Genomic DNA, 18,504 nt, shown 5'->3' on the forward strand with positions numbered 1-18,504 from the left:
CAAGACAGTTAACATTTTCTTTGTTTGACCTACACATCTTACAAACAGTCACAAGAAATCTTGAGAGCATGGGAATGGCACCCTGTTATTATTTCTTACACCAGATAATATTTCTCTGTGCGTGAGAAGTTTGCACAGAACTCCAGGTGCCTGCAGTAAATAAGCGCCTAATCTCTGGGGTGGCGGGACAGAGAGCTATGTTTGCAAGCAAACCCTCAAGGACTGAGGCAGCTCCCAGAGCTGTGTCCTTCGGACAAAGGACCCCGTTCTGACGGGCAGCTCCCCGCACCAATGCCTTTTAAAGACAAGTTATTTTGAGACCCACTGAAATCATTTTCATTTAATACGAGTCTTTTGAATATCTAGTACTAATATTCCTCGAAGAGCTAAGAATACAGTGATAAATTAGACAAAGTTCCAGTTTTTATATAATTTAAATTATTTTGTGAGGAAGCCAGGAATTATATTTATCAAGAATTTTTAAAAAAGAGATAATCTTAATAGTGTTAAGTAGGGCGACATATAATGTGCCGATTTAGGATGTAAAATAGAGGCAACTATAGAATTTGCTTGATTAAGTGGTTTCTAATGAAGTCACAAAATTGGTGTAGGGTGTGTGGGTGGGCTTTGCAGTGCTGGCACAGAGTCAATGTTAAATAAATATCAATTAAATAAAAATCTGGAAAGTGAACAATGTGCTATAATTTTGAAGGAATAATACAATACATAATCATCCTTTAGTCAGGTAATTCATGATAAAACTGAAGAACAAATCATTTTTATGAGTGGACTCATGATCCTTTTTCACTTTTAAGTTAGTTAAGTTGCTCAGTAGTATCTGACTCTTCGCGACCCAGTGGACTGTAGCCCACCAGGCTCCTCCATCCATGGGATTCTCCAGGCAAGAATACTGGAGTGGGTTGCCATTTCCTTCTCCAGGGGATCTTTCTGACTCAGGGATCAAACCCAGGTCTTCTGCATTGCAGGCAGATGCTTTAACCTCTGAGCCACCAGGGAAGCCCTTTTGACTTTTAAGAGGAAATAATTCCTTCATGTGAAATACTCCATGAAACTTTCATATTTCTTAAACAATATTTGTACCATCTCTAGGTTAATATATTGACAACTATGCTTTTCCTGTTTGTCTACATTTCTCTTGCAAGATTATTTCCTCTTTCAAAATCAATTAACATTCAGAAGTTATTTGAGTTACATCTTATCAGACTGTAATTATACTTGCCTAGTTTGGAAATCATATACTGAGAAATGGGCTCCTCTAATCCCAAAATAGTTCCCCCCAAACACAATACAATAAACAAGATGTAGCACTCCTTCCCTTAATTTCTTAGAGAATTCACCCACACAATCTGCATGTGGAGTCGAGTTCCCTTTGGTCCACATCTTCTCTAGCATTCGTTATTGACAGACTTTGCAATGAGGACTATTCGAACTCGTGGAAGTGGTCCCTCCTTGTAACTTGGAGTTGAGTCGCTCCAAACATTAGTGTTATGGAGCAAGATGACATTTTGGAAATACAGAGAAATTCTATCATCTCCCTGCCCCAACTGCTCTTGTATTTTCCCATCATATTGAATATATGATCACATCCCTTCATGCTTGTTCCCCACGTTAGTCTCTGATGTCTTTTAACTGGAATGCCCTCTGTACTCTTTGGCTTCCATCCCATAGGGCATTTATCACTTCTTGAATGTTCTAAGTTTCCCTGGTCGCATAGCCTTCCAAGATGCTATTTTCCCTGCCTGAAATTCTTCCTGCATCTTAACCCTGGTTTACGTAGGTTCAACCTATGGACCTCAACTCAATTGTTACTCTGAAAAGCCTTCCCTGACACCCAGGTTTTGGTGAGACAAGAGGCCCCTCGATAAGTTCTCAAAGGATCTGCCTGTGATATATCATTAGATTCGTCTCAGTGAAAGCAGGAACTCTGTGTCTTCTTCTCTCCGCCTTCTAGTTCCAGAAACTTATTACATGCCTCCCAGCTCATCATAGGTGCTCAGGATTTACTTAGTGTGTGCAAGACAGAAAAGTTCTTGGAAGCCTCAAGGTGTCACTTGGCTCGGCACTTTTGATCTCTTTGTATATTTGGCGATTCAATTCTTTATTTCCTGGGTTGACGTGTACACTATAATCAAGGCACAATCTAAGGCACTAAGACATATCCATAAATATAGGTTCTTGCTTTCAAGGAACTCGTACAGCAGATTTCTACAATTTAGGGCTTCTCAAAAGCTCTACAAGAACGTGAATGTTGAGTATGATCCATTTTCATTTCAAAGAAAGATATTTTGATTTCCATAGAAAAGGTGGAGACCTTCCAACCTTTAGTCCAATACTTATACCTTGACCATTTCAAGCAAGTCTTGTGGTTCCTTCTGGAGGTGTGTGGCTCTTGCAGAAATGTGAAGATCTTCCCTCGTCCTCAGACTTTGGTGTCATTTGCAATCATAAAGAAAGCTTCCAGATATAGGTTCCAGACCACCACCACACACAGTCAGTAGCCAAAGGAGTGGATTCCAGGAATATGCGTTGTTAACCAGCATCACCGTTGATATTTCTGCTGCAAACTCAATGCAGTAGCAAGGGCCTGGATTGTCCACTGGGTCTCATGTGGAATGGAAAGAAGGGCTTCCCCCCCCTCCCAAACATCCACCCCACTCTTGACAGCCTTGTGACTAGAAACGGGCCCCGAAACAAGAATCAGACAAACCAGATAAGCCCAGATGGTAGTCCATGAGATGAAGGAACTAAGCAGCTGGTTGGGATGGCGCCAAGGGGAAAGGTTGCTCTTTTTGTCTCCCCCTCTACTCCTTTCTTCCTGGACGCCTTAGGGGTTCATCATGGAGATTTGAAATAAAGTTCACCAAAGTCATATGTGTTGAATCAAGATTTTGCATTTCACCATCTCTCAAAAACGAAGAGTGCTTAACCTGCACAGGTTTCTTTCAAAAAAGTCAATTGCTTTTCAATTCTGGGGTTTCTCTCTTGCCTTGTTCAAGTAGCCTTAAGAGTAAAAATCAACGAAAACTAAAGAAAGATTCCAAGATACCAACAAAGGACACCTTCTGTTTCTTCAATCATCTTTCCACTTAGTAGCACACAAGCTCTTTTCTTTGTATTTTGCCTAGGGAATTCGCAATGTGCTGGTTCAGATGGCAAGGCATCCGCCCTCAAGAGACTCGGGTTTGATCCCTGGGTCGGGAAGATCCCCTGGAGAAGGTAATGGCAACCCACTCCAGTATTCTCGCCTGGGAAATGCCACGGACAGAGGAGCCTGATGGGCCACACTCCATGGGTCCTATAAGAGTTGGGCTCAACCCAGCAACTACGAACAGAAGTATTTCCAAAGACCACACTCGTGTGTGTGTGTGTGTGTGTGTGTGTGTCTGTCTGTCTGTCTTTGTGCCTGCCTGTGGTTCGTCTGCTCTCTCAGGAAGGTCGGGTGCTTGGCTGGCGGCGTGGGGACAAGGGGGGCGCCTCGGTAGGGCAAAGGGGCGGGGCTGAGGCGCTCCGGTCGACCCCGCCTCCCTGGCTCCCGGTGGGTTTGGGCAGCGGGCAGGTGCCGGGCAAGTTGGGCGCTCAACATTCGCTGCGCCTAGGCCCGCAGGAGGTCCAGAGGCCCCTGGGCCGCGGGGATCGGGAGGCGGCGGGCCCCGAAGACCGACACCTCCGGGGTCGCGCGGCCCTGAGCAGCGAACGGGATGGGGGAGGGGAGGCCCCGCTCAGCCAGCGCGGCCGGGTCTGGAGTGGCCGGGGGTGGGAGGGCGCCGAGACCTCCGCACCCCTCAGCCCACCCCCCAGGCCCCGCGCGCACGCACGCACGCCCTCCCGGTCACTGGGGGGTCCTGGAAGCCCATCGGGCCCCCGGGCCCGGCCAGGCGGTTGCTGGTCTGGTGTTGGCGGTGTTCGGGGGCCGGGCCGGCGTCAGCAGGCTGGAGTGCGGTCGCGGGTCGTGCTGCTCAAGTACAGCACGGCCCCCCGAGGAGAGGGGCGGCTCGTTGGCCCGACCTGCAGGTTAGAGCGAAAGGGAGGCGAAGCGCAAGGCTCTTAGGGCGCCCCGCGGCGGCCGGTCCGTCTCCGGCCATATCGGCCTGAAGGCGCCCGATCTCGTCTGATCTCGGAAGCTAAGCAGGGTCGGGCCTGTTTAGTATCTTGGATGGGAGACCACCTGGGAATTCCGGGTGCTGGAGGCTTTTATGCCTACCAGAAGAGGTCCTTTAGCCCCCGCCCCGCGTCCCAATTCTTGGACCCACAGCCCCCTCGCCCCCCCGCCACCCCCGCAGCCCCAGCCCCTCCCGGGGCGGGGGGAGTGAGTGGGTGGCCGGGGCCCCGACTCCCGCTGTAGACCTGGGTTGCCTCCCCGCGGCCCGCGAGCCCCTCCGCATTCGCATTCGGCTTTCAGGAAACCAGACGACCGGCCGTCCCGTCTCCATCTGGGGCTCCTTTGGCTTGCCTCAGGCAATCCCGGGGCTTGCACTGACTCCAGCCATAGCCCCAGCCCCCGCCCCACCCCCAGCCTCGCAGGCGATCGCGCATGCGCATGCGAGCGCGCGCACAGATCGATGTGCCCAAACGGGGCATCTAGCTTGTTGGCTTGTACTGGGGGTGGATCTATGCCTGGGAGTGGGACTGCTGAACCATAGGCTACTTCTACTTTTAGTTCCTTCACGAACCTCCATACTCTTTTCCATCCCGGCTGTACCAACTCCCATTCCTACTCAGCGTGGAGGAGAGTTCCCTTTGCTCCACAGCTTCTCCAGCATCTGCTATGGACAGACATTGCCATGAGGCCCAATCGGACTCGGGCGAAGTGGTCCCTCCTTGGCGTTTGGAGTTGAGTCTCTCCAATCATTAGTGATGTGGAGTAAGATGACCGTTTGGAAATGCAGATGCAATTCTGTCACCATCCTGCTCCAACGGCTCTTGTATTTTCCCATCATATTGAAGATACGACCAATTCCCTTCATGCCTGCTCCTCACGTGCTTCTTGGATGTCTTTTCCCTGGAATGCCCTCTGCACTCTTTGGCTTCCATCCCATAGGGCATTTTCATTTATTGAACGTCCTAAGTTTCCCTGGTCACGTAGACTTCCAGGATGCTGTTTTCCCTGCCTGAAATTCTTCCTGCATCTCAACCCTGGTTTACGTAGGTTCAACCTATGGACCTCAACGCAATGGTTACTCTGAAAAGCCTTCCCTGACACCCAGGTTTTGGTGAGACAAGAGGCCCCTCGACAAGTTCTCAAAGGATCTGCCTGTGATATATCATTAGATTCGTCTCAGTGAAAGCAGGAACTCTGTGTCTGCTCCTCTCCGCCTTCTAGTTCCAGAAACTTATTACATGCCTCCCAGCTCATTCTAGGTGCTCAGGATTTACTTAGTGTGTGAAAGACAGAAAAGCTCTTGGAAGCCTCAAGGTGTCACTTGGCTCGGCACTTTTGATCTCTTTGTATATTTGGCGATTCTATTCTTTCCTTTCCTGGGTTCATGTGTACGCTATATTCAAGGCACAATCTAAGGCATTAAGACATATCCATCAGTATGGGTTCTTGCTTTCAAGGAACTCGTACAGGAGATTTCTACAATTTAGGGCTTTTTAAATGCTCTAGAAGAATGTGAACGTTCAGTGTGATCCATTTTCATTTCCAAGAAAGATCGTTTGACTTCCATAGCAAAGGTGGAGACCTTCCGACGTGTAGTCCAATACTTAGACGTTGACCATGTCAGGCAAGTCTTGTGGTTCCTTCTGGAGGTGTGTGGCTCTTGCAGAAACGTGAAGATCTTCCATCGCCCTCGGACTTTGGTGTCATTTGCAATCATCAAGAAAGCTTCCAGGTATAGGTTCCAGACCACCACCGCACACACTCAGTAGCCAACGGAGTGGATTCCAGGAATATGCGTTGTTAACCAGCATCACCGTTGATATTGTTGCTGCACGCTCTATGCAGTGGCCAGGGCCTGGATTGTCCACTGGGTCTCATGTGGAATGGAAAGAAGGGCTTCCCCCACCCCCCACCCCACCCCCCACTGTTGACAGCCTTGTGACTAGAAACGGGCCCCGGAACAAGAATCAGACAAACCAGATAAGCCCAGATGGTAGTCCATGAGATGAAGGAACTAAGCAGCTGGTTGGGATGGCGCCAAGGGGAAAGGTTGCTCTTTTTGTCTCCCCCTCTACTCCTTTCTTCCTGGACGCCTTAGGGGTTCATCATGGAGATTTGAAATAAAGTTCACCAAAGTCATATGTGTTGAATCAAGATTTTGCATTTCACCATCTCTCAAAAACGAAGAGTGCTTAACCTGCACAGGTTTCTTTCAAAAAAGTCAATTGCTTTTCAATTCTGGGGTTTCTCTCTTGCCTTGTTCAAGTAGCCTTAAGAGTAAAAATCAACGAAAACTAAAGAAAGATTCCAAGATACCAACAAAGGACACCTTCTGTTTCTTCAATCATCTTTCCACTTAGTAGCACACGAGCTCTTTTCTTTGTATTTTGCTTTGCCTAGGGAATTCGCAATGTGCTGGTTCAGATGGCAAGGCATCCGCCCTCAAGAGACTCGGGTTTGATCCCTGGGTCGGGAAGATCCCCTGGAGAAGGAAATGGCAACCCACTCCAGTATTCTCGCCTGGGAAATGCCACGGACAGAAGAGCCTGATGGGCCGCACTCCATGGGGTCTATAAAAGTTGGGCTCAATCCAGCAACTATGAACAGAAGAATTTCCAAAGACCACACTCAAGTGTGTGTGTGTGTGTGTGTGTGTGTCTGTATCTCCCTCTCGCCGTCTTGGAGTCTGTCCGGAAGCTTCATGGATTTCTGCCTCTGTCTCTCCCGACAGCCGTCCGCCGGGCCTTTGGTCTGGCCCCGGCCTCTCCCAGGTGCTATGGCTCTGGCTGAGGAGCTCGCGCAGGCCAGCTGTCTCCCATGGCGTGGGTGCGTGCGAGTGTGTGTGTCTGTCTGTGTGCCTGCCTGTGGTTCGTCTGCTCTCTCAGGAAGGTCGGGTGCTTGGCGGGCGGCATGGGGAAAAGGGTGGGGGGGCCTCGGTAGGGCAAAGGGGCGGGGCTGAGGCGCTCCGGTCGACCGCGCCTCCGTGGCTCCCGGTGGGTTTGGGCAGCGGGCAGGTGCCGGGCAAGTTGGGCGCTCAAGATTCGCTGCGCCTAGGCCCGCAGGAGGTTCAGAGGCCCCCGGGCCGCGGGGGTCGGGAGGCGGCGGGCCCCGAAGACTGACAAATCCGGGGTCGCGCGGCCCTGAGCAGCGAACGGGATGGGGGAGGGGAGGCCCTGCTCAGCCAGCGCGGCCGGGTCTGGAGTGGCCGGGGGTGGGAGGGCGCCGAGACCTCCGCACCCCTCAGCCCACCCCCCAGGCCCTGCGCACACGCATGCACGCCCTCCCGGTCACTGGGGGGTCCTGGAAGCCCATCGGGCCCCCGGGCCCGGCCAGGCGGTTGCTGGTCTGGTGTTGGCGGTGTTCGGGGCCAGGCCGGCGTCAGCAGGCTGGAGTGCGGTCGCGGGTCGTGCGGCTCAAGTACAGCACGGCCCCGGAGGAGAGGGGCGGCCCGTTGGCCCGACCTGCGGGTCCGAGCGAAAGGGAGGCGAAGCGCAAGGCTCTTAGGGCGCCCCGCGGCGGCCGCATCCGTCTCCGGCCCTACCGGCCTGAAGGCGCCAGATCTCGTCTGATCTTGGAAGCTAAGCAGGGTCGGGCCTGTTTAGTATCTTGGATGGGAGACCACCTGGGAATTCAAGGTGCTGGAAGCTTTTTTGCCTACCAGAAGAGGTCCTTTAGCCCCCGCCCCGCGTCCCAATTCTTGGACCCACATCCCCCTCGCCCCCCCGCCCCCGCAGCCCCAGCCCCTCCCGGGGCGGGGGGAGTGAGTGGGTGGCCGGGGCCCCGACTCCCGCTGTAGACCTGGGTTGCCTCCCCGCGGCCCGCGAGCCCCTCCGCATTCGCATTCGGCTTTCAGGAAACCAGACGACCGGCCGTCCCGTCTCCATCTGGGGCTCCTTTGGCTTGCCTCAGGCAATCCCGGGGCTTGCACCGACTCCAGCCATAGCCCCAGCCCCCGCCCCACCCCCAGCCTCGCAGGCGATCGCGCATGCGCATGCGAGCGCGCGCACAGATCGATGTGCCCAAACGGGGCATCTAGCTTGTTGGCTTGTACTGGGGGTGGATCTATGCCTGGGAGTGGGACTGCTGAACCATAGGCTACTTCTACTTTTAGTTCCTTCGCGAACCTCCATACTCTTTTCCATCCCGGCTGTACCAACTCCCATTCCTACTCAGCGTGGAGGAGAGTTCCCTTTGCTCCACAGCTTCTCCAGCATCTGCTATGGACAGACATTGCAATGAGGCCCAATCGGACTCGGGCGAAGTGGTCCCTCCTTGGCGTTTGGAGTTGAGTCTCTCCAATCATTAGTGATGTGGAGCAAGATGACCGTTTGGAAATGCAGATGCAATTCTCTCACCATCCTGCTCCAACGGCTCTTGTATTTTCCCACCATATTGAAAATATGACCAATTCCCTTCATGCTTGCTCCTCACGTTCTTCTCGGATGTCTGTTCCCTGGAGATTATTTAGTATAGCTGATCTGGAACCCTTGTTTTTTAATTCTCAGCATTACTGTTCTTTGCTCGCTTTTACTTATATTTGTTTTTTAAATGGTTAAATATTGCAGTGTATAGGGTAAAAAAAAAAAAAAAAAAACTCTCTCTTCCAACAGACTTCCCTCCCACTCTTCCATGTTGTCCAACTTTTTAGGGGAAACCTCTATTGATAGTTGGGCTTCTCTGGTGGCTCAACCGGTAAAGAACCCACCTGCTGATGCAGGAGACATAAAGAGACGTGGGTTTAATCCCTGGGATGGGAAGATTCCCTGGAGGAGGGCATGGCGACCCACTCTAATATTCTTGCCTGGAAAATTCCACGGACAGAGGAGCCTGGAGGCCTACAGTCTGTGGAGTTGCAAAGAGTCAGACAAGACTGAGCACTTGTGCACTCACTATTATCAGTTTGCTGTATACATATGCAAATTCCATGTGTGTGTCTAAGTACTGATACATTCATTCACGTACATATGGGTATATACACGGTCCAAGATTTTTTAAATTTGTATTATATTTAATTTTTATTGAATTATAATTGACATACAATATAATGTTAGTTTCAGGTGTACAACATAGTGATTTGACAGTTTTTTAATTTTAATTATTTTTTTATTGAAGGATTTTGCTTGACAGAATTTTGTTGTTTTCTATCAAACCTCAACATGAATCAGCCATAGGTAGGCATATATCCCCTCCCTTTGGAACCTCCCTCCCCTCTCTCTTGGAGAAGGCGATGGCACCCCACTCCAGTACTCTTGCCTGGAGAATCCCATGGACGGAGGAGCCTGGTAGGCTGCAGTCCATGGGGTCGCGAAGAGTCGAACACGACTGAGCGACTTCACTTTCACTTTTCACTTGCATGCATTGGAGAAGGAAATGGCAACCCACTCCAGTGTTCTTGCCTGGAGAATCCCAGGGACCGGGGAGCCTGTTGGGCTGCCGTCTATGGGGTCGCACAGAGTCGGACACGACTGAAGTGACTTGGCAGCCCCTCTCTCTCCCCACCCCACCCTTCTAGGTTGATACAGTGCCCCTGTGTGAGTTTCCTGAGCCATGCAGCAAATTCCCATTGCCTATCTATTTTACATATGGCAGGCTAAGATTTTTGAAAATAGTTTTACTCCAAACTAGAACCTAACTAAACCAAACTAAAAATGGCGGGGGAGAGTGATAAAATGGGAGTTCTGAACAACAAAATAAATATCATTTCTAATAGAAATTGTTATTTCTCTTATCATTGCTCATCTAGAAATAATCATGAAATTTTTAAACATTTTTATTTATTTGACTGCACTGGGTCTTAGTTGTGCCATGTGGGTTCTTTAGATGCAGCATGTAAACTCTTGCAGCATGTGGGATGTAGTTTCCTGAACGCAGATGGAACCCAGCCCCCTGCATTGGGAACACAGACTGAGCCACTGGGCCACCAGGGAATTCCCTAGAAATTCTCATAAAATTTGACAAAAGCTCTTCAGGCTTCCCAGGTGGAGCCAGTGTTAAAGAACTCACCTGCTGGGACTTCCCTGGTGGTCCAGGGGCTAAGACTCCATGCTCCCAATGCAGGGGGCCTGGGTTTGATTTCTGGTCAGGGAACTAGATCCCACATGCTTCAACTAAGGGTTCACATGCTTCAACAAAATTGCAACCAAATAAATTAAAAAAAGAAAACTCACTTGCTAATGCAGGTGATATAAAGGACACTGGGTTCGATCCGTGGGTCATGAAGATCCCTTGGAGGAGGTCATGGCAACCTACTCCAGTATTCTTGCCTGGAGAATCCCACAGACAGAGGAGCCTGGCCAGCTATAGTCCATGGGGTCTCCAAGAGTCGCACATGACTCGGTGACTAACACACATGAAGGGGTCCTCAGTGCTATGCATGGTGGGTAGGGTGGAATTTATTCTTTGGAACAGTCTGTTATCTCTTGCTTCATAGGATTAGTTTGGTATTTTAGAAAGATCATTCTGGGACCAGAATAGAGGATGGATTAGAGACAGTGAAACCAGCTGAGGGGTTACTGCAATGTGCCAGGCAAAGGGGGGTGAGTGTGTGAACTGAGAACGTGGAGCTGGATGTGCACAAGTCAAAGGAGAAAAGGGGTGTGGATGAAGAGACCTCGGAGGAAGACTCACAGAACCTGAAAACCAGTTGGATATGGAGGTGAGGGGGAGCTGGTAGACACTCTTCCTTCTCATCTCCTAAATCTTTAAAAAATGTTTATTAATTTATTTGACTGTGCTGGGTCTTTGTTGCAGCACACAAGGTCTTTAGTTGCAGTATGTGGGATTGAATTTCCTGGCCAGTGATAGAACCTGGGCCCCAGCCCTGGGAGCAAAGAGTCTTAGCCACTGGACCACCAGGGAAGTCCCTAAGATCTTTCTTTCTAAGCAGGAACTTTGTATCTCTTGCCAACTCTGGCCAGGTAACTGGGGCTCAATTAAAGTTTTCTTTATTTTTGTTCTAAATGTATTTCAGTTTTGTTCAATTAAAATTTTTGAAGAAATCCTTCATTTTGTTTTTTGGTTTTTTTTTTGTTTTTTTTTTGTTTTTTTTTTATCCACTATACAATCCTAAGCAATTCCTGTTCATGTTTTGATTACCAAAATTTTAATGCTTTTTTTCCCTTCAAAGTATGATTTCAACTAATACAATAGTTCTTATTACTCACCCGGTCATTCAAAAGCTGATGGTTTAGGGGTGTCCAGGTACTCATCTTTGTCTGCATTTTGGGACCATTTGTGTTTTTTGGAGGTGCAAATGCCATCATGAAATAACTGGATATTCTTCTGTAAGAAAAACTATGTCTTCAGAAGAAATGAATCATACAATCTTCAGAATACTAAAAAAACTAATACCATATAATCTTTTTCAGTACACTGGGACAGGGACTAGGGGGAGAGTGACATTTACTGGGAGTATTTTATATGTCAGGCACTTAACAGGTTTGCTCAATTAAACCCATAACAACATGGTAAGGTGGTGGGTTTTAGCTTATTTTACAGATGAAGAAAATGAGGCTCACTTTGCTTTGCCCAGAGTTATACAGACAGTAGGTGGTGAAACAGAGAATCAGACCCAGGTCTGTTTAACTCTGTTTGATTTTCATTGGACCAAGCGGGAAAAATCAGAATCACTCTTAGCTAAGAACATACCATATTGGTCAGAAAGAAGTATTTATAAAATCACTGTGCAATCTGATCTACTCCATTTTGTCCCTTGTGACCTCCTTCTTCCTCTGTTAACTTTCTGACATCTAGCTAACAAGGGCTCTAGCTTGCTACCATGTTTAAGAAGTAGAATAGTACAATGGACAAGGCCAAGAATTTATATATGGACAGATTTGGGTTTATTGAGAAAAATACACTGGGGAAAATATACAGTACACCCAGTACTGTATATGTCTGCCTTCATTTTTGTGGCCTCACGGCATGTGGGACCTCAGTTCTCCCACCGGAGATGAACTCACATCCCTTGTATTGGAAATGTTGAGTCTTAACCATGACTGCTGTTGTTCAGTCACTAAGTTGTGCCCAGCTCTTTGCAACTCCATGGACTGAAGTACACCAGGCTTCCCTGTCCTTCACTATCTCCAAGTTTGTTCAGACTCATGTCCATTGAGTTCGTGATGCCATCCAACCATCTCATCCTCTTTTGCCTCCCTTCTCCTCCTGCCTTCAATCTTTGCCAGCATCGGGATCTTTTCCAAGGAGTCGGCTCTTTGCATCAGGTGGCCAAAGTTTTGGAGCTTCAGCTGCAGCATCAGTCCTCCCAATGAATATTCAGGGTTGATTTCCTTTAGGATGGGCTCATTTGATCTCCTTGCTGTCCAAGGGAGTCTCAAAGGTCTTCTCCAGTACCACAATTAAAAGGCATCGATTCTTCAATGCTCAACCTTCTTTATGATCCAATTCTAACCATTGGACAGCCAGGGAAGTCCCTATGTATGTCTTCATTGGATTAAAGCACTCTAATTTCCACGAGGGATTACTTTTCCCTCAGTGTTTAGGGTCTGCTGGGTTGGTTAATCGAGGCGGCCTCCCCTTGCCCAGTCATAAGACTAAGCTAGGCCAGGTAACTGATGCTGGCTTATCCTTGCTTTACAGCCAAGGTGATCATTCAAAGTACCATAGATGCTCTGAGTAGACTGTTAAGCTGTTCTTAGACTCTTCTTGGAGGGGCTTCCTTGGTGGTGCTAGTGGTAAAGAATCTGCCTGCCAATTCTGGAGACAGAAGAGATGCAGGTTTGATCCCTGGGCCAGGAAGATCCCCTGGAGGAGGCCATGGCAGCCCACTCCAGTATTCTTGCCTGGAGAATCCCTGGGACAGAGGACCCTGGTGGGCTATGGTCCACAGGGTCACAAAGAATCAGACACGACTGAAGCAACTTAGCATGCATGCATGTCCTTTCTTATCCATTTTGTGGGCCACCTGATAGCCTTCAATAAATTTCACCTACATTAGCTAGAAGACCCTTCTTGTAGGGGCATCCCTGGTGGCTCAGATGGTAAGGAATCTGCCTGCAGTGCGGGAGACCTGAATTCGATCCCTGGGTTGGGAAGAGTCCTTGGAGGAGGGCATGGCAACCCACTCCAGCATTCTTGGCTGGAGAATCCCCATGGACTGAGGAGCCTGGCGGGCGACAAAGAGTTGGAAACAACTGAGCGACTAAGCACACAGCACACACACATTAGCTAGAATCTATTTCTGTTGTTTGCAACCAAAACTTTTTACATTACACAGTTTGGATCCTGGCTCTAAAACTTACTAGCTTTGAAACGTTTTGCAAGTAGTCACTCAGTCATGTCCGACTAACTCCATGGACTGCAGCATGCCAGGCTTCCCTGTCCTTTCCCATCTCCCGGAGGTTACTCAAACTCATGTCCATTGAGTCAGTTATGCCATCCAACCATCTCGTCCTCTGGCATCCCCTTCTCCTCCTGCCTTCAATCTTTCCCAGCATCAGGGTCTTTTCTAATGCGTGGGCTCTTCGCATCAAGTGGCCAAAGAATTGGACCTTCAGCTTCAGCATCAGTCCTTCCAATGAATATTCAGAACTGATCTCCTTTAGGATTGACTTGGGCAGGTACACGCTGCTATACTTAAAATGGATAACCAACAGGGACCCATGATATAGCACAAGGAACTGTGCTCAATGGCAGCCTGGCTGGGGGAGAATGGATACATGTATATGTATGGGTGAGACCCTTCATGGTTCATGTGAAACTACCACAACACTGTTAATTGGTTATACTCCAACACAAAATAAAAAGTTTAAAAAAAAAAAAAATAGCATCACCACAGACTTTCTTAGAACTTCCTGTTATTTCCAGAGTTCTTCAAAGCCTCTCCTTGAAGGGGGCACAACAAAATATTTTAAGGTAAAAAATATTTAAAGCAGATGGATGGCATTTTTCAGTATATAGCTTCAGTGTTTCTGTTTGTTTGTGCCTTCTTCCTCTCTGAAGGTATGTTTCAGATCCAAAGCAGTGGTGCTGAGTTGGAGCCTGCACAGGATTTGCCTGCCTGACCCAGGGCTCCAAAAAGTATAGCAACAAATATAAGACAATTTAAAAAAAGATTTCTTTTTATTTATTTATCTGGCTGAGCCAGGTCTTTGTTAGGGCATGTGGGATGTAGTTCCCTGACCAGGGATAGAACCCAGGTCCCCTGGACCACCAGGGAATTCACCCAGACAATATTTTGATCCACATGCCACAACGAAGACCTGGCACAGCCAAATAAATAAAAACAAATATATATTTTTTAAATTAACCGTTAGTTTTGGACTTACAGAGGATTCCCCCAAATGCTAGATCTGAAATTTTGTGACTCTCACTTGACATGTAATATTCCTTCTCAGGTTTAAATTAGAGCTGAAGAGAAAGCCAATAGTTTTAAAACCTCAGGGTTTTAAACCATAGATAATGTCTTCCTGCAGTTGCCTGCTGATACCACTCCACTGGAATAAGGGGAAATAAAGGAGGTTCAGATGAGCCCTCACATTCTTAGCTCCTAACAGCTAAGTTGCAAAGATGTAAGAAATGATTTCATTACAGTATTATTAATTGGCTGCTATAAAAATACACATGAGCAGGCAAATATATAAAGCATGGTCACTGAGTCTAGATCTGCTCAGTTAAAAATCACATATTTCCTTTTTTATTGCTATTTATTCATGGTTGATGTTTCTTCTATTTAAATTGATTGAAGTTGTGTGTACACAACAATTTTTATTTATCTGTTTAGGCTAAGCCACTCGGCTTGCAAAATCTTAGTCCCCAACCAGGGATTGACCCTGGTCCTCGGCAATGAACATACAGAGTCCTAACCTCTGGACTGCCAGGGAATTCCTTAAACCAATTGTTTTCCATCTTTTATTTTATTTTTTTCAGGCCTATAAAACTCTTTGAGGATATGATGAAAACTATGAATCTTCTCCCTAGAAAAATTCATATTAACATTGCTGCTGCTGCTGCTAAGTCACTTCAGTCGTGTCCAACTCTGTGTGATCCTACAGACGGCAGCCACCAGGCTCCCCCGTCCCTGGGATTCTCCAGGCAAGAACACTGGAGTGGGCTGCCATTTCCTTCTCCAATGCATGAAAGTGAAAAGTGAAAGGGAAGTCACTCAGTCATGTCCGACTCTTAGTGACCCCATGGACTGAAGCCTACCAAGCTCCTCCATCCATGGGATTTTCCAGGCAAAGTACTGGAGTGGGGTGCCATTGCCTTCTCCGCATATTAACATTACATTTTGCTTATACCAGGTTAAAACCTTCTGTTGTAAGCTCAGAAACTCTCTTTTCCCAGTTTGAGTAGAAAACAATCTGACTGATTCTAAGCACGATTTCTGATTAAGACAAAGTAGTTTTTCCAGGTCCTCCCTAAGGTTTTGCTGGTTTTTTTTTTTTTTTTTTCCTTCCTGGTTCTTCAGAGCTAGAAATCATTTGAATTAGGCTTTTTTTTCAAATCAATTTGAGTAAAGTTTGGTTTTCAGGAGATGGGCCTGGCTGAGCAAAAGAGCCCTCTTGGTAATAGTCTTCCTGAAGCAGGCATATGGAGGTATCCTGCCCTGGTTTTTGTCATTATCCTTTTACAGTTTTTTTCCTCTGTCCACTCTAGAAGATGGGCAGTGTGCATATCTGCATGTCCACACTGGTTCACAGCATAGACCACTCAGACGCTTTCATACAACATACCAAAAAATTACAAGACAAAGCAAGTTGCCTTCCCTCCTTCTACATACAAACCTGGCTGTTGTTTTTTCATGACCTCTTTCCCCCTTAATGGCTGTCCTTGCATGTTCCCCTTTAATTTTTCTTTGGATAAAGGGGAAGAAAAAGGGCTTCTGGCCCTTACCCCCAGTGTGTGCTTCTAGTGTCATGCTTAAAGGCAAGGCTAGGTCCTCTGGTCAAGTTCCAGTGGTAACACACCTCCAATCCCATCTTCAAAGCCATTCTTCACACTGTCACCATTGCACAACTTCACTAAAGACTTATTAGGTCTGTATTACAGGTATAAAGACAAGTCTTGCCTATAATGGAGATTACAGTCTACTACAAGAGGGTTTTTTTAACAAAAAAAATGTATATATTTAAGGTGATGTTTTAGTATATGTACACATTGTGGGATGCTTACCACAATCAAACTATGTAACATATCCATCACCTCCCATAGTTACTGTGTGTGTGTGCACGTGTGCGTGTGTGTGCATGTGTGTGCTTCTGTGTGTGTGATTACCCTTGAGATCTACTCTTCTAGTAAATTTCAAGTATATAATATATTATTATTAACTATAGTCACCATGATCCCTGGGCAGGAAGATCCCCTGAAGAAGTTAATGGCAACCCACTCCAGTGTTCTTGCCTGGAGAATCCCATGGACAGAGGAACCTGGTGGGCTACAGTCCATGGGGTTGCAAGAGTGGGACACAACTTAGCGACTAAACTACCACCACCATCACCACATAGTCACCATGCTGTACATAAGGTCTCTAGAACTTATTCCTTTTATAACTGAAGGTTTGTACCCTTTGATCAATATCTCCACACTTCCCTCCTCCCCAACTTTGGCTAACCACTACTCTATTCAGGGAAGTATTTTTTTAAAGGTCTGTTCGTCATTTGTCAGCTCAAAAACCTTCAGAGACTCAGTAATGGCTACAGAATCCTTAGCATGCTGATCTAGGTGCACCATGAATTTACCTTTTTGGTTCATCCTCCTTCCTCTCCCTTCATGCACTATCTGTACAGACACACTGAACTTCAGATCAGAGAATGTGGTACAAAACTGGTGCTTCTCTGCTAATGTGGTTTTCTGAATGTGCTCACCTGAATCCTAAACTCAGTAGTACACAGTAGGTGCTCAATAAAACCTTGTCTCAATCAGCGGAATGAATGAACACAATAGTGGAGGTGAGGTGGTTTAAGGATTAAAGCTAGTGGCAAAGAAGGTACAACTCAACATTAGGAACCGAACATTGGGGTTAGACTCAGGATAATCGGGTTTTTATTTGGCGTTTACAGAGCAGAACACGGTTGAGTTTCCCCACTAACACACAGCTCACCCATTGTACGCTGCAGTATCATCAGAGAAGGAAATAGAGATTCCCAGGAAATGATCAGGAAATAGGGTACGGATGTGAAAGTTGGACTGTGAAGAGGCTGAGCACCGAAGAATGGATGCTTTTGAACTGTGGTGTTGGAGAAGACTCTTGAGAGTCCCTTGGACTGCAAGGAGATCCAACCAGTCCATTCTGAAGGAGATCAGCCCTGGGATTTCTTTGGAAGGAATGATGCTAAAGTTGAAACTCCGGTACTTTGGCCACCTCATGCGAAGAGTTGACTCATTGGAAAAGACTCGGATGCTGGGAGGGATTGGGGGCAAGAGGAGAAGGGGACGACAGAGGATGAGATGGCTGGATGGCATCACTGACTCGATGGACGTGAGTCTCAGTGAACTCCGGGAGTTGGTGATGGACAGGGAGTCCTGGCCTGCTGCGATTCATGGGGTAGCAAAGTGTCGCACACGACTGAGCGACTGATCTGATCTGATCTGATCTAGATTTAAATATGAATTCATCTTATATTCAACTAGGTGGAAACAAAGAGAAACTATAAGACAATGCAAAGACCTAGTGCTTTGATAAGCACAGAAGTAATTATTTGTTGGTTGTTAATTTCATATATACGATGCACCTGGTCATTTAACTGCTAATACACAGCAAAATGTAATTCCCGGGGTCACTGCCAAGCCTCGTGAGAAGCCCAGGAGGACCTGAGAGAAGAGCTCTCAAAAGAGTCTCCATCTTTTTCATGCAGCGATCACTGCTCTCACCTCTTTAAGGCTTTCTCTTCAAGTCTTTCTCCTCAAGCGTCTAGTGCTGGTGTTGCCATAGCTCCTGTTTCTGTGACTCCGTCTAGCCCCCACCCCTTCCAGTAGGCCAATCACTACCTATAAATCTTTTCGCTGGCATCCGGGGTCTCTTAGGCAACAATGTGTGGTCTCTTGATTGGCTGGGAGATCCTGGAGGGCTGGCTCCAAATTTGGGCACGGGGACAAAATGGAAAAGTGGGAGGGCCCAGAGGGTGGGAAAGGCTGCCATCTCTCAATAGAGTGCCAGGACGAATATGCAGCCAATCCTGAAACAAACAGCATTAAATGCCCCCTTTCAAGCTGTAAGTATGTTCCAAATCAGGCCAACCTACTGAGCATGCCCAGTTATATCGTTCTGGTCACTCCGGGGTTCTGAAACGTAAACTCCGTTTCTCCGGGTTTTTAGAGTGGCCAACAGGTAAAAGAAGGTTGCAGGAAAAACAATTCTGGAGAGGTTCAATGAAAGAATAGCACCTGCACACAGGAAGTGAAAGAACGTGGGAAAATTGCCCAAC

At 47.4% G+C, this 18,504-nt stretch overlaps 2 pseudogenes; both read left to right on the forward strand.

The window, feature by feature from the left end:
- Positions 1-4,091: 4,091 nt before the first annotated feature.
- LOC129640778 (uncharacterized) lies at positions 4,092-4,211 on the forward strand (annotated as a pseudogene).
- A 3,436-nt stretch (positions 4,212-7,647) lies between these two features.
- On the forward strand, positions 7,648-7,767 carry LOC129640830 (uncharacterized; annotated as a pseudogene).
- Positions 7,768-18,504: the final 10,737 nt, after the last annotated feature.

The sequence above is a fragment of the Bubalus kerabau genome, unplaced genomic scaffold (assembly GCF_029407905.1).
Source record: "Bubalus kerabau isolate K-KA32 ecotype Philippines breed swamp buffalo unplaced genomic scaffold, PCC_UOA_SB_1v2 scaffold_40, whole genome shotgun sequence".
Lineage (NCBI taxonomy): Eukaryota > Metazoa > Chordata > Mammalia > Artiodactyla > Bovidae > Bubalus > Bubalus kerabau.